Source organism: Syngnathoides biaculeatus, chromosome 10 (assembly GCF_019802595.1).
Source record: "Syngnathoides biaculeatus isolate LvHL_M chromosome 10, ASM1980259v1, whole genome shotgun sequence".
NCBI classification, from domain to species: domain Eukaryota; kingdom Metazoa; phylum Chordata; class Actinopteri; order Syngnathiformes; family Syngnathidae; genus Syngnathoides; species Syngnathoides biaculeatus.
The window spans coordinates 3,794,159-3,806,757 of record NC_084649.1 but is presented as its reverse complement, the minus strand read 5'-3'; the positions used below and the strand labels follow the sequence as shown (position 1 = coordinate 3,806,757).

Sequence of the window (12,599 nt, the reverse complement as noted above, 5' to 3'; positions counted from 1 at the left end):
TTTTTTTCGTTAAGAAGAAGGATTCCACCTTACGACCCTGCATCGTCTACTGAGGATTGAATGACATCACGGTCAAGAACAGGTACCCCTTGCCCTTAATCGTTACAGCATTTGAACTCCTCCAAGGAGCCCGGATCTTCACCAAGCTGGACTTGCGCAGCGCGTATCATCGGGTGCAGATCCGGGAGGGCGACGAATGGAAGACGGCTTTCAACACTCATTGGCTTCGCAAAATTCTACAGAAAGTTCATTCGGAACTTCACGCCGTGGCCGCCCCGCTGCACGCCCTCACCTCTCCACACAACGTTTTTGAATGGTCCAGGACCTGCCAGGAAGCCTTCAATAAACTTAAGGCAAGTTTCACCACTGCACCCATCCTCATTATCCCGGATCTAGATCGCCAGTTCATGGTGGAGGTGGACGCGTCGGACTCGGGAATTAGAGCCATTTTGTCACAGAGGAGTCCCAAAGACGGAAGGATCCACCCGTGTGCGTTCCTGTCTAGGAAGCTAACCCCGGCAGAGAGAAACTAAGATGTGGGGGATCGCGAACTGCTGGCGGTCAAGATGGCTATGGAGGAGTGGCGGCACTGGCTCACAAGTACCGTTTGTGGTCCTCACAGACCACAAAAACCTAGAGTACCTGAAGCGGTTGAACGCCCGCCAGGCCAGGTGGGCTCTCTTCTTCACCCGCTTCCACTTCACTCTGTTTTTCCGCCCAGGTTCCAAGAACGGCAAGCCGGACGCCCTCTCAAGGATCCACGAGGGGGAGCGCACGGAGTCAGTAGCGGCTCCTATCCTGCTAGAGACGTGCTTTGTGTCCGGCTTCGCGGGTGTAGGAGGCCCTGGGAGAGACGTTGCCACCCGCAGATTGTCCGTCTGATCACCTGTTCATCGTTCCATCATTTCAGGTAGACGTCATCAATTGGGCCCATTCGAACAAGACAGCATGCCTGCCCGGATGTGCGGCCAATTAGACGTCCCGTTTACGACCGGTAGGAGAGTTGCGGCCTCTGTCCATCCCTTTCCGTCCGTGGTCACACATCGCGTTGGACTTCGTCACCGGCCTACCGCCCTCTCAGGGAAACACAGTTGTGCTGTCTGTAGTGGACCGATTCTCCAAGATGGTTCACTTCGTGCCACTTCCGAAGATCCCGTCGGCCAAGCAGACAGCTCAGCTGGTGTTGGACGAGGTCATCCGCTAGCACGGGACATCGTCTCGGACAGAGGGCCGCAAATCAGCGCCCGCTTCTGGAAGGAATTCTGCACCCTCATCGGCGCTTCCGCTAGTCTAACTTCGGGCCATCATCCGGAGTCTAACGGCCAAACAGAGAGGATAAATCAGGAATTAGAGACCGGACTTCGATGCTAAGCATCTAGGTACCAGAGCATGTGGAGCCAGCACCTCAAATGGGTTGAGTACGCCCACAACTCCCTACCCTCCGCCTCAACAGGTATGGCTCCACTCCATGTTGTGCATGGCTATCCTCCCTCTCTTTTTCCCTCATTGGCCACAGATTCCGCGGGGCCGTCGGCCCTGGCAGTGGTACGGCGCTGCAAACGGACCTGGGAGGCAGCCTGGAGGACGCTGCTGCGCATGGGCAACATCTCCAAGTCCGCAGTAGACCGCAAGAGGAGAGCTGCACCAGAACTCAGGGTGGGGCAGCGAGTGTGGCTCTCCACCAAGGATCTCCCGCTGCGGATGGAATCCCGCAAACTTGCTCCCAGGTTCGTTGGTCTGTTCCCCATCACCAAAAACATTAACCCGGTTGCCGTATCACTTAGACTACCCAGGTCGATGAGGGTGCACCCTACGTTCCAGAGCGACAGGACTTCCCTGCTTCCAACCAACTCCAACTTGTGTCTCCTTGCAGCTTCCTTTTATTCAGTGTGTCTGACTGTTTGATTGTTTACATCTGTTAGATTGATTACATCAAGACAGTGAGTTCAAAGGTACAAGCTTAGTGGTGATGTGTAACCAACTACAGTTTTAACAAAATGAGAACATATGGATGATTATTTTAACATTTCCCTCCTGTTTATCATTTTGGAAATACGAGTGGGGACATCAGAATGCTGTTGCATTTTCAGAAAGTTCATCATTTACACTCGAGCGGAGAAAGGGGCATCAGATGCTTTCTTTTGGCTGTAGCTGCATATAATCACGGTCTACTTGTTGTAGAAGGGCATAATTCACAAAAACATTTGACCTTGCTCGAACCATCATAGATTTCAAATGTGTGATTATACACATCGTGAAAAGGCAGAACAAACCCAGAACAGTAATTACGGATACAACAAACTTCATCATAACAAAATACCAGGTCCGTAGGTGAACCAGGACCAATAGTAATAATAATAAAAATAACAATAATAATAATAAATAAACAGTGGGTGAACATCGTTGCTCATTTCTGAACCCATCAAGTGCTGGTACACAGCAGCCCAACGAAGTCTAGTGTAGATATTCTTGGTACTGGAGTCGCGAAACATGTAAGGAGAAAGGCAATGGTTGATGTCGAGATAAACACACAGCCTCCACTGACAGTGGAAGCCGTGATTAGAGATGTAACTCTCGATGGTGATTGGGACAGTCATGCAGACTTTTGCACCCCATGGCATATAAGGGCAAACACAGAAGAGATTCTTCAGCTCTGCTGGTGACAGTGCAGAGTCCTTGTCCATTTAAAGTCAGGCCATTGTCCTGCACTCCATCGCTCGTATTTTTACAAACAACAGTCTTTACATCTTCATCACCATGCAAGTCAGGTTGCACACCCTCTCCAGGTCTTGGCTGAGTTGCTTGAATAGCTGCAGTCATCTCAGCAACACCTCGTGTTCACGTCTGGCCAGGGTGTCCTCGTCCTTCTTAGGCATGAGCAGCAGCTGGTTGAAGTTCGCGTTGTGCTTCAGCTTCTAGTACTGGTACAGGAAGGCAACTGTCTTGGGTGTCATATTGAGGTGACGGCCCACTTCCTCAGCGTCCACAAACTGAAGACCTCCTCCATCTCTTGCAATTTCATCTTGCTGACATTGACAACGCTTTTCCTGCGGGTCACATTTACAAACAAGACACAAGGACGATGAGGCGAAAGGGACGAGGCAGAGGGCGGCCATGTCCTCTTTATTGTCCCTTCCAACATTTCCTCTCAATTTGCCCGTCTTGCTCCCGACGCTTTCCTCATTTTCAACTTCAGTGGTGGAGTCCCGCTCCACAGAGTGCTTGGGCCAGTAGTACTTGACCTTGACTTTGTCGTTCTGAGTGATGATGGTTTCTCCAGGCCGGAGTGGAGGCTGTTGCTGGAAGTGTGCGACACGCTGGTGACGTGCTCCATCTTCTCCAGGTTCCCATTGCTCATCTTTGGGATCCACAAGGCACAGCTGACATGGACCCACTTGGTTCCACTGCGGGTGGGCTTCATAGCATCGCCCGTTTTCGGGCACAACTGGCACTTTGGCAGGATACCTGGTGGACGCAGATATTCCACTTGTTGCAGAACACCATCTCGTTGTCGTCCTCTCCGTTGGGGAACTGGCATGTCGCACACCACATTCTCATTGTACTCGATACCAAGGCCCTACTGTGTCTCGGTAGTGTGTGTCATGTTGTTATGACAACGGTGCTCAGCACTCTATGGCGAATTCATCCAGTGGAAGAAGGGAAACCTTGCAAACTCCTCGTCGATGACCTGCAGCCAGGTGATATCTTCCTCGTTGAGGTCGTAGTGACACACGCCCTCCGCCAAAGTCCTGACGTCCACATAACTGAGGACCAGGGTGGCAGATGTGCGGATCAGCTTCTTGGGGCTGATGAACATGACATCTTTGCTTTTGTCAGTTAGCACCACGGGCTCCGGGATGGACTGCGGGCTAATGGGCACGTGGATACCCTTTTTCTCGCTTCTGCTTCTATGCATCGGCCAGGACGTAGTAGTCCTCTGCGTTGAGCCGGTACGAGTCATGCACCTTCATGGTGGTGATCAGGTCCGTCCTGAAGACCTCAGATGGTTTCTCTCTGCATCCTCTCCTGGCCTGGCATGAAGTCTGGGACCAGTAGGTGGAATTGCTGGCATTGTCGGACTCGTCGCTGCTGCACACTTCTTTTCATGACGGAGCATCTGAGTAGCTCCAGCTTCACCACACTTGTTGATCTGTCATTGGTTGTCCACGGAAGAACACCATATTCACATAAGAGTACCAGGTGTTGGCGTCCATTGGAGAGGTGGGATTGTCCTTGCTCCATGATGATTCATGTCCATCGATCCAGTGATAAACACGTACAGTCCCAGACTGGCCAGTGCGGAGGAGCCATGGTCCGAACAGCACGAAGGCCAGCAGTCCCAATAGTGGGTCTCATTTACCTAACATGCTCAAGGACGGATCAGCTGAATTCTTCACCGGTTTGAGACCAGGGCAGCCTATTGCTACCCCACCCTTTGTAGCCGGACTTCCACCGCTACTCGTCGTTGAATGAAAAGGGAGCCACAGGCTTGCAGTGGGACAAATGTATCCATGTGGGACGTTCTGCTATCTTTATCACGAGTGGACCATCCTAGCGAGGTGAGGACCAACACTTCCTCTTGATGATTTTTCTCAGGACCCAATCACCAATGGACACCAACGGCACCTGTGAAGAAGGCACAGTAGGCGGCAGATCATTTGCTTCTTTTACAGTTTTATTTAGCAACATCTCTTTCACCCAATCACTTAAAGTATTTTCTTCTGACTGCTGCACTGGCCGCTCTACCATGGGCAGTCTAATCTAATCTAATCTAAATCTAATCTACTAGATAATATTTCAAATGGGAACAATCCTTTATCTGTTGGTTATTTTCATTTACACTTTTACTAAATGTATCAATCTTTCTACCAAACTGCTGCATCCTTCAACTGTTAACTTGCCATATAAGCCATGCTATTTTTCTTTTTTTTTTCTCTCTTCCCATTTCTTTAAGAAACATCATGCTGCCCGGTAAACATTAATTTATAAAGTGTACATCCCCTCTAGGGCAGACTTATTATTCCCGCTCACCATTATGTTTTTCTACATTTGTCCCGTACAGACTACTTGTCCTTTTTGGGACCCAAGTCCTAATCCACTACCTTGTGTACTTCAACCGGAGCACGGACTTCTGTTAGCACCGTTAGGTTTCCATCCGTGACGTATGATTCCACAAGTAATGGCATTCAGACTTGCATACACTCACTCACACATTTATGGATCCGAATAAATAACCTCTTTAAAGGTGGAGTAACCTTAAAACCTCCTTCTGGCGGAGTAGCCTTCAACCTCCTTCTGGCGGAGTAGCCTTAAACCTCCTTCTGGCGGAGTAGCCTTAAACCTCCTTCTGGCGGAGTAGCCTTCACTTACCGGTTCACGCGTTGTCTGGACGCCAGTTGTTCGTGATCCCGTCACGAATTCACGTCCCACCAGGGCTTTTCTTCAGGAACAGCTAAAATGCTCCTGGCTGTCGACAGACTTCGGTGTGTCTTCTCCCTCCTCGATGGGCGGTGGTGTGTTGGGATCCGGCTCGAAGGACCAAGATGTCAGGTTTAAAAGGTTGACTCTCTTTTAAAAGAAGGCGAACAGACAAGGCTTTAAGTTTTAGTTGCTGCAAGGGGAGCGACAGGACTTCCCTGCTTCCAACCAACTCCAACTTGTGTCTCCTTGCAGCTTCCTTTTATTCAGTGAATCACATGATGAGGCTGTTTGATTGTTTGCATCTGTTAGATTGATTACATCAAGTTAGATTGATTACATCAAGACAGTGAGTTCAAAGGTACAAGATTGGTGGTGATGTGTAACCAACTACAGTTTGAACAAAATGAGAACATATGGATGATTATTTTAACAACTGGTCCTCCGCCAGATCGTTGATTCTCATGCCTCGTTCCCGCACTCCCGTATACCTGACCTACTGTGTACCGACCCTCGCCTGTTCCCTGACCATCCTAGTAAGCCTGTCTCTTCTGATACTGCTGTTTTTCCTGACTGACTCACTGATCATTGACCACGGACCGAATAAAGGCTTTCTGTACACTACCTGCTTGCCTCTGGAGTCGTGGATTTGGGTCCGCCCTCGAGCCTCGTTCGTGACAACTATGAACTATGATTTTCAACGCGGGGGAGCGCTCAGACCGTCACAAATTAAATAATTTGAAAGATGACCAGTAATTAATCTGAGAATGGCCCCACCTAAAAAGTTTTCAATACCAATAATAAAAAACTCAAATTGCCAATTATGTCCATCCCCACCAGTTCTAAAGGGTGTGGAGCTTGAGTCTTTAATTTGGAAAACCGCTGACACTGATCACATGACATAACCTGAAAAATATACAATTTATATATTTTTGGTTTCAAGTACACTTTACATGGATCAGGGATAAGTTTCTCAGCATCATCATTGTAGTTTCTTATAATATAAACATATATAATAATAAATAATATATTCAAATTTATTTCATAACATGTCCTGACAAAGTCTTTCACATCCTCCTTCAAGACATTCCATGTGTACAGATGACTTATCTTGGCCAGTGTTGCATTTATGCAACTGTGACCTCCAACAGTGTCACTATGATAGTGCCAAATGATGTCGAGGACTTCATCTTCAGTTGTTAAAGGTTTTTTGTTCCCTTGTCCTTGCTCACCATGAACAAATAGCTGTTGTTCTGCAGTAAATATTTACAGAATAAAAGAAGTTTAATTAAATGTACAAAACTGAATTAATAGAAATCCCCTATAACAGTGAAGGAAAAGAAAACTTAATTCATAAATTTGGGTTTATAGATAAAGTGCTGATTAAAAAAAAATACAAACATTACAAATCCTGTCATAATCAAAATATGCACAGGATGTTTGACAAATTATTAGCAATTACATGTGGAAAAACAAGTTGCTTGTCAACATCTTGCTATTTACACACATTGTAATTAAATTTAGCTCTGCATGTTGCTGACAATATAGGGTATTTTCTGCGCGTGAAAATGATATGACAGTTACTTTCACTAACCCAAATGTGCCTTAATGAATGAGTCCGAACGATCCTCTGTTGATTCTTGTTTAATGCTGGAACGAGCGTTCCAGCTGATAAACAATATGTTCGCATTTGTTTCTGTATTCTTTCATCCGCTGTGTTCGGCTTTGTAAGACGTCCATAGCGAAATGTACGCGGAGCGAAAATGAACACGTAGAAGCGGAGCGAAATTGAACACGCGGAAGAAGCATGGATGGGGAAGTTTCGGATTGGCATGGAAGTAGAAAAATTCCAAAAATTCTACACGCATGAGCATAAACCTGAAGAAGACCTTTCAACACTGGAGTGCTCAGGCCGTCACACTTGAACTCGCCTAATCTAAGTGACATTTCGAACAAAATCTTGAGACTGACTTTGACGCTAATTTATTTCATTACTGTGGTGTTGAGAATTTTAAAAATATTTTTATGAAATTTTAGCCACATTTGTAGGATAGACAAATAAAATACATTTTCTTAGACCTTTAAGAGCGGAGGGGGGCAGTGTAAGGATCGCGATTGACATTGAGCATCCCTGGTCTAAGATCAGGATGAAATGATGCTTTGCCAATTGCCTATGACTGGACTGATCTGTATCCATAGTCTTTTTGGAAAAGCTAACGCAGCCTTTTTTCATGCCCAACTAGAAAGACAGCCAATTGTAATTTATACAGACAGTAAACCTGCAACTTGCCTTTGAAATAAATATGGACGACAAACTCATTTCACCTGTTTACTGTAAACATGATAGAAGCCAGGGTTATACCTGATTGCGATGGATTTTACAAAAACAGCAGCTTAATAGCATTTGTTACCGTATTCTGTCTGACATGTAGCCTAATTTTTTTTTATTGTAAAAGTGTAACTGTAAATAAATAGGACTGACAAATATGTTTATTATGCTAACCCTAAATGGAGTCGACATTTTTTCACCTTTGTAACTACTGATGAATTGTTCCATAAACCACGGCTTGTCTTTTGAAGACAGAATGTAGGATGCTACATCGTCAGCAGGCTGTATCCTTTTCTTCCGTTGGAACATAATGGCTCTGTGAAAATAATTTCTATATCATTACACTGGAAATATCGCGCAATTTCATTGAGTAATTTCCTTACTTGAGAGTTGATGATCTATTTGGAGTTGTCACCAGAATGACAGGTATAGGCACAGAGGCAATTTAAATGAGCCTGATATAAGAAGTGCCACAGCTAGCTACAACCCTTTGACTAAGCCTTTGCTGATTAAAAACTCCAGTGAAACAGAGAACAATTTTAAACTATAATTATGCTCAAGACACTTGATTGGCTGTGAGATTCAATCCAAGGAATCATACAATTGTTTTGGCATTCAAATAACATTAACCCTTTTCAAAAACTACAAAATCTCAGTGGACATTCAGTACTGGATTTATTTTAGTCTCAATAAAGACAATTCAATTTATGGCTTAATGACAACTGAAATCTAAATAAAAAAAAAAAATCATATCCTCCATTTTTCTTGCTGTTACTTCAATTAATGACTTTATGTTGAAAGTCTCACCATATGTTGAAGTTTCATAAAAGAGCTATAGAAATTGATCTAAATTAGACCTAAGAGAAGGTTGATGGATGTGGTGAGGGAAGACATGAGGGCAGTTGGGGTTAAAGTGGAAGATGCACGAGATCGGCTAAGATGGAAAAAGATGACACGCTGTGGTGACCCCTAACAGGACAAGCCGAAAGGAAAAAAAGAAGAAATTGATCTAAATGCACAAAATTATATAACACTTTATCAGAGTATATGGTTAGCTTAGACCATCCAGAGATGGACTTTCAAAGTAGGCTGAAGCATTAAAAAAATAATATATATATATATGAACTACAAAGAGTGGGCCTGGCCTATTAACCGGTACACAGATACAAATACAATATATTAATAAAGTTGTTCCAATGAGAGACCACATTGAATTGATGCAACTTCGTTTTAAAACACCTAAATGAAGATTATTCTATCTACTCTGAACAAGCTTTTGCACAGCACGATGGTAACATTTGTAGCTAGGCATCATAAATGCTCACGTGAACGTGAAACGATGCTTATATTAGGAGCTTGGCATAATGGTCACTCCACAATGCTAATATTAGCATCTAGCGATCTAGATAAAATGGCACATTTAAAAATAGAACACTTAAGTTAGTAAGCAAAATATTGGGGGAGCAGATGGGGGTGGGGGGGATTAACTAACTTGTTCAGACGAGCAGACGAGTCTTTAAATCAGGCAGTCTTCCGACTTCTCACAGCCAATTTATTGACTGATTAGCTCACTGTGTGTCTCATGAGGTCATGATAAACCACGAGTCACGTGACATTTGAGGCTGTCTCTCATTGGCTAAAAGCACACACACGGCGGTAAAGTATATGTGGACTGCAGTGACAGAATCCATTATGGTAGCCCTCTAGGGCAAAATCTACACACGCATCTATTATGCAACATATTGGATTATGTGGACATATTGGACAGTTGTTCAACGATTGAACAATTGGCTGAATGCAAAAAAAAAAAAACATCTGATATTTTTTAGTTAGTCAGTTCTGGCGGCACAGTGTGTCAGATGGAAAACCGTTGGCCTCACAGTTCTGAGGTCCTGGGTTTGAACCTGGACCCATTTGTGTGGAGTTTGCATGTTCTCCCCGTGCCTCCGTGGGTTTCCTCCAAGTACTCCAGTTTCCTCCCACATCCCAAAAATATGAAACATTAATTGAACACTCTAAATTGCCCCTCGGTGTGATTGTGGATGCGGCTGTTTGTCTCGATGAGTCGTGCGATTGGCTGGCAACAAGTTCACGGTGTACCCCGCCTCCTGCCCGTTGACAGCTGGGATAGTCTCCAGCACTTCCCACGACCCTTGTGAGGATGACCGGCTAAGCAAATGGATAGATGAATTTCTTCGTTCTAGATATAACTTTTCCTTCTTTTTTTCAACATTTAATTATTGCCTTCCAGGGTAGAAAGCTGTTTTCTTTCTTGCCTTTTGTGATCTTCCCCTGCATCAGGTTAGCCTGGCGTAGCGGACATTTTTCGCGTTTGTACTACCTCACACTGTACTAACAAGAATCTCGCTGTCAGCAGAACCAAAATTATATCTGGAACTAATCCACCAACTCAATCCCCTCTAAGCACTCTGATTCACTGGGCGACTTCAATGGAATGACTGAAAGCTTTCCAAGATTGGGAAGTTTTTCTGGCCCGGAAATAAACCTATGAAATTAGATGGTGCAGTTGTCAGAAGAATCAAAGCATCATTGGGATTCATTTGCATGTCACACCGGCACAATAATTATGAATAGAGCACAAACCAATCATCCACTGAGCCAACTGAACATCAATCACGTCACACTTTGACAGCACAGTTGACACAGTTGCAAAGGCTTTCAAAATGAATGATGACACCCCATTACATTAACTTGATTTAGTTGATGTCTCAAGTGAATTTTCAAAGTCATATTTATTCTTTGATTTATTGGGAATGGTAAACTCTATCTCATATATTTTATTGCATGAAACATGCATAATTCAAATGCATAAGTCAATACCAATGTAATATATTCTAGAGAACAGCAGTGAGGTGCTGCTCCTGCAAGCAATGCTTCTCACATCCCACAAGGTCATTCTGCAGTTCGAATATTATTGTTATTATGTTTTAAATGGTTAGACTCAGCATCTGCCTCACAGTTCTGAAGACCGGGGTTTGAATCCCAGCCCCACCTGTGTGGAGTTTGGATGTTCACCCTGTGCCTGCGTGGGTTTTCTCCCAGGACTGCCAAAAACATGCATTCATTGGACACTCTAAATTGCCCTTAGATATGATTGTGAGTGCAAATTATTATTTGTTTTTCTGTGCCCTGCGACTAGCTGACAACTAGTTCAGGGTGTAGCCCGCCTCCTGCCCGAAGATAGCACGGATAGGCTCCAGCACTCCTGGGACCCTTATGAGGATAAGTGGCTTAGATAAGGAATGGATGGAAAGATGGATGTTTTTTTTGTGATAAGGTGCATGTCAGAAAAGTCACATTCACACAGACAGGTTGATTAAAACAAGCTGGCAACCTTCATCATTGTTGTACAAACACCAGTGTACTTTTCTATATTTACAAGACGCCAAAGGTTTGGTGCAGCCCATTAGGCTTTAGAGCTCACATCATTTTGCAATGTTACATTTTCCTTCTCCACCTGTCCAACATCCAAGCTGAACATTGCATTTATTTAGTTGCTCAAAAATGTACAGTGCAGTATGTTGTCTCCACATTCAAAGGGTTGGAAGTAAATGACACGCAAGGCCCAAGATGACAAAGGTCAAAAAAATGTGTTCTCAAACTCTTGCCCTAGTCGTTTGTGACTTGAGTGTACTTTTCTACAAATTTGTCACTGTTCCACAGCCAGGACAAAACCCATAAAAACCATGCCCCTTTTAAATCTCAAGGATGGACAGCGTGACCCGAATGAGATCAAGGCTCAAGTAGAGGACTTCAATTACAGTACTGTGAAAATGTATTTACCCCCATTCTTATTTCTTTTTTCCACATATTTCAGACACAAACGTTTCAAATAAAATTTTCAATTGAACTCTCCATTTTGTTTCTCCTTGGGTTGTTTCTGAGTGATATTGGAATTGGTTTGGTGATTTTAAATCTTTGTGTGTGATATGCTAAAAAAAAAAAAAAAAAAAAAAAAAAAAACAGAATTCACAAAGGGAAACTATAAATAAATACTATTTCACATCACTGTATCTTAGGGTCTTCTTCAAAAGTGAGGAAAGAAAGGAAGAGGAGATAGACTGGTGACTCGCTGCAGTGTCTGGAGTTTTGCAGACTCACATCAGTCTACAGTACCTTTGTACCATCACCTATGAGCAGTGGTAATGACCAGAAGAACAAGTTTGCAATGAAAAACGGCAAAAAAATAAGCTTCTTATGTCAGGTGTAAAGCCTCTCCCTTAGAGATTGGGTGAGAAGTTCAGTCATCCCAGATGGGGTCAGAGTAGAGCTATGCTCCTCCGGAGAGCCGGATTAGATGGCTCAGGGATCTCAGGGCCCTCCTGGATGCCTCACTGGGGAGGTGTTCCAAGTGATGTTCCATCCATTTGGTGACCTTTGTCGAGGCAAAGAAAATATGACTCACTGTTTTCCTTAATAGGGGATCTTTGCGCCATACTTTGCCTGGTCCCTCACCTAAGACCTGCTTCCAGGGTAAACCTGCCATAGGGATAAAGACTCCGGGCACTTTTGCTTCTTGGATAATCCCTCTACCATTAAGGTGTTGGGTCCATGAGGGGACTATCTAATGTATTGTATAAATTGAGTTACACGGTGTCAAATTGAGACTAAAGATCGATAGATAGATAGAGACAACACTGACACCTTCTGGCTTCAATAGTGAAGCCCACCTTCTGGACCGGCTGAGCTGAGTTGAGTGTACCACAAGTTATTGCTTTGTAGGACAACGAGTTCCTCCAATAAATAAATAATGACGCATTTACCACAGTAAGGATAAGCAGTACAAAAAATGGATGGATGAATGAAAGATATCTGTATAGAATAGAGCATA

The 12,599-nt window shown here is 44.2% G+C and overlaps 1 long non-coding RNA gene across 2 annotated transcripts; it reads right to left on the bottom strand.

Moving 5' to 3' along the window:
* Positions 1-2,285: 2,285 nt before the first annotated feature.
* Positions 2,286-9,372, bottom strand: LOC133507880 (uncharacterized). 2 transcript variants are annotated; one of them, XR_009796928.1, is made up of 4 exons: positions 9,240-9,372; positions 7,948-8,063; positions 5,371-6,671; positions 2,286-4,626 (listed from the first exon to the last, which is right to left on the bottom strand). It is a non-coding gene; the product is annotated as an uncharacterized LOC133507880 (long non-coding RNA). The 2 variants fall into 2 exon arrangements; XR_009796929.1 differs by having other exon boundaries at positions 5,371-5,723.
* Positions 9,373-12,599: the final 3,227 nt, after the last annotated feature.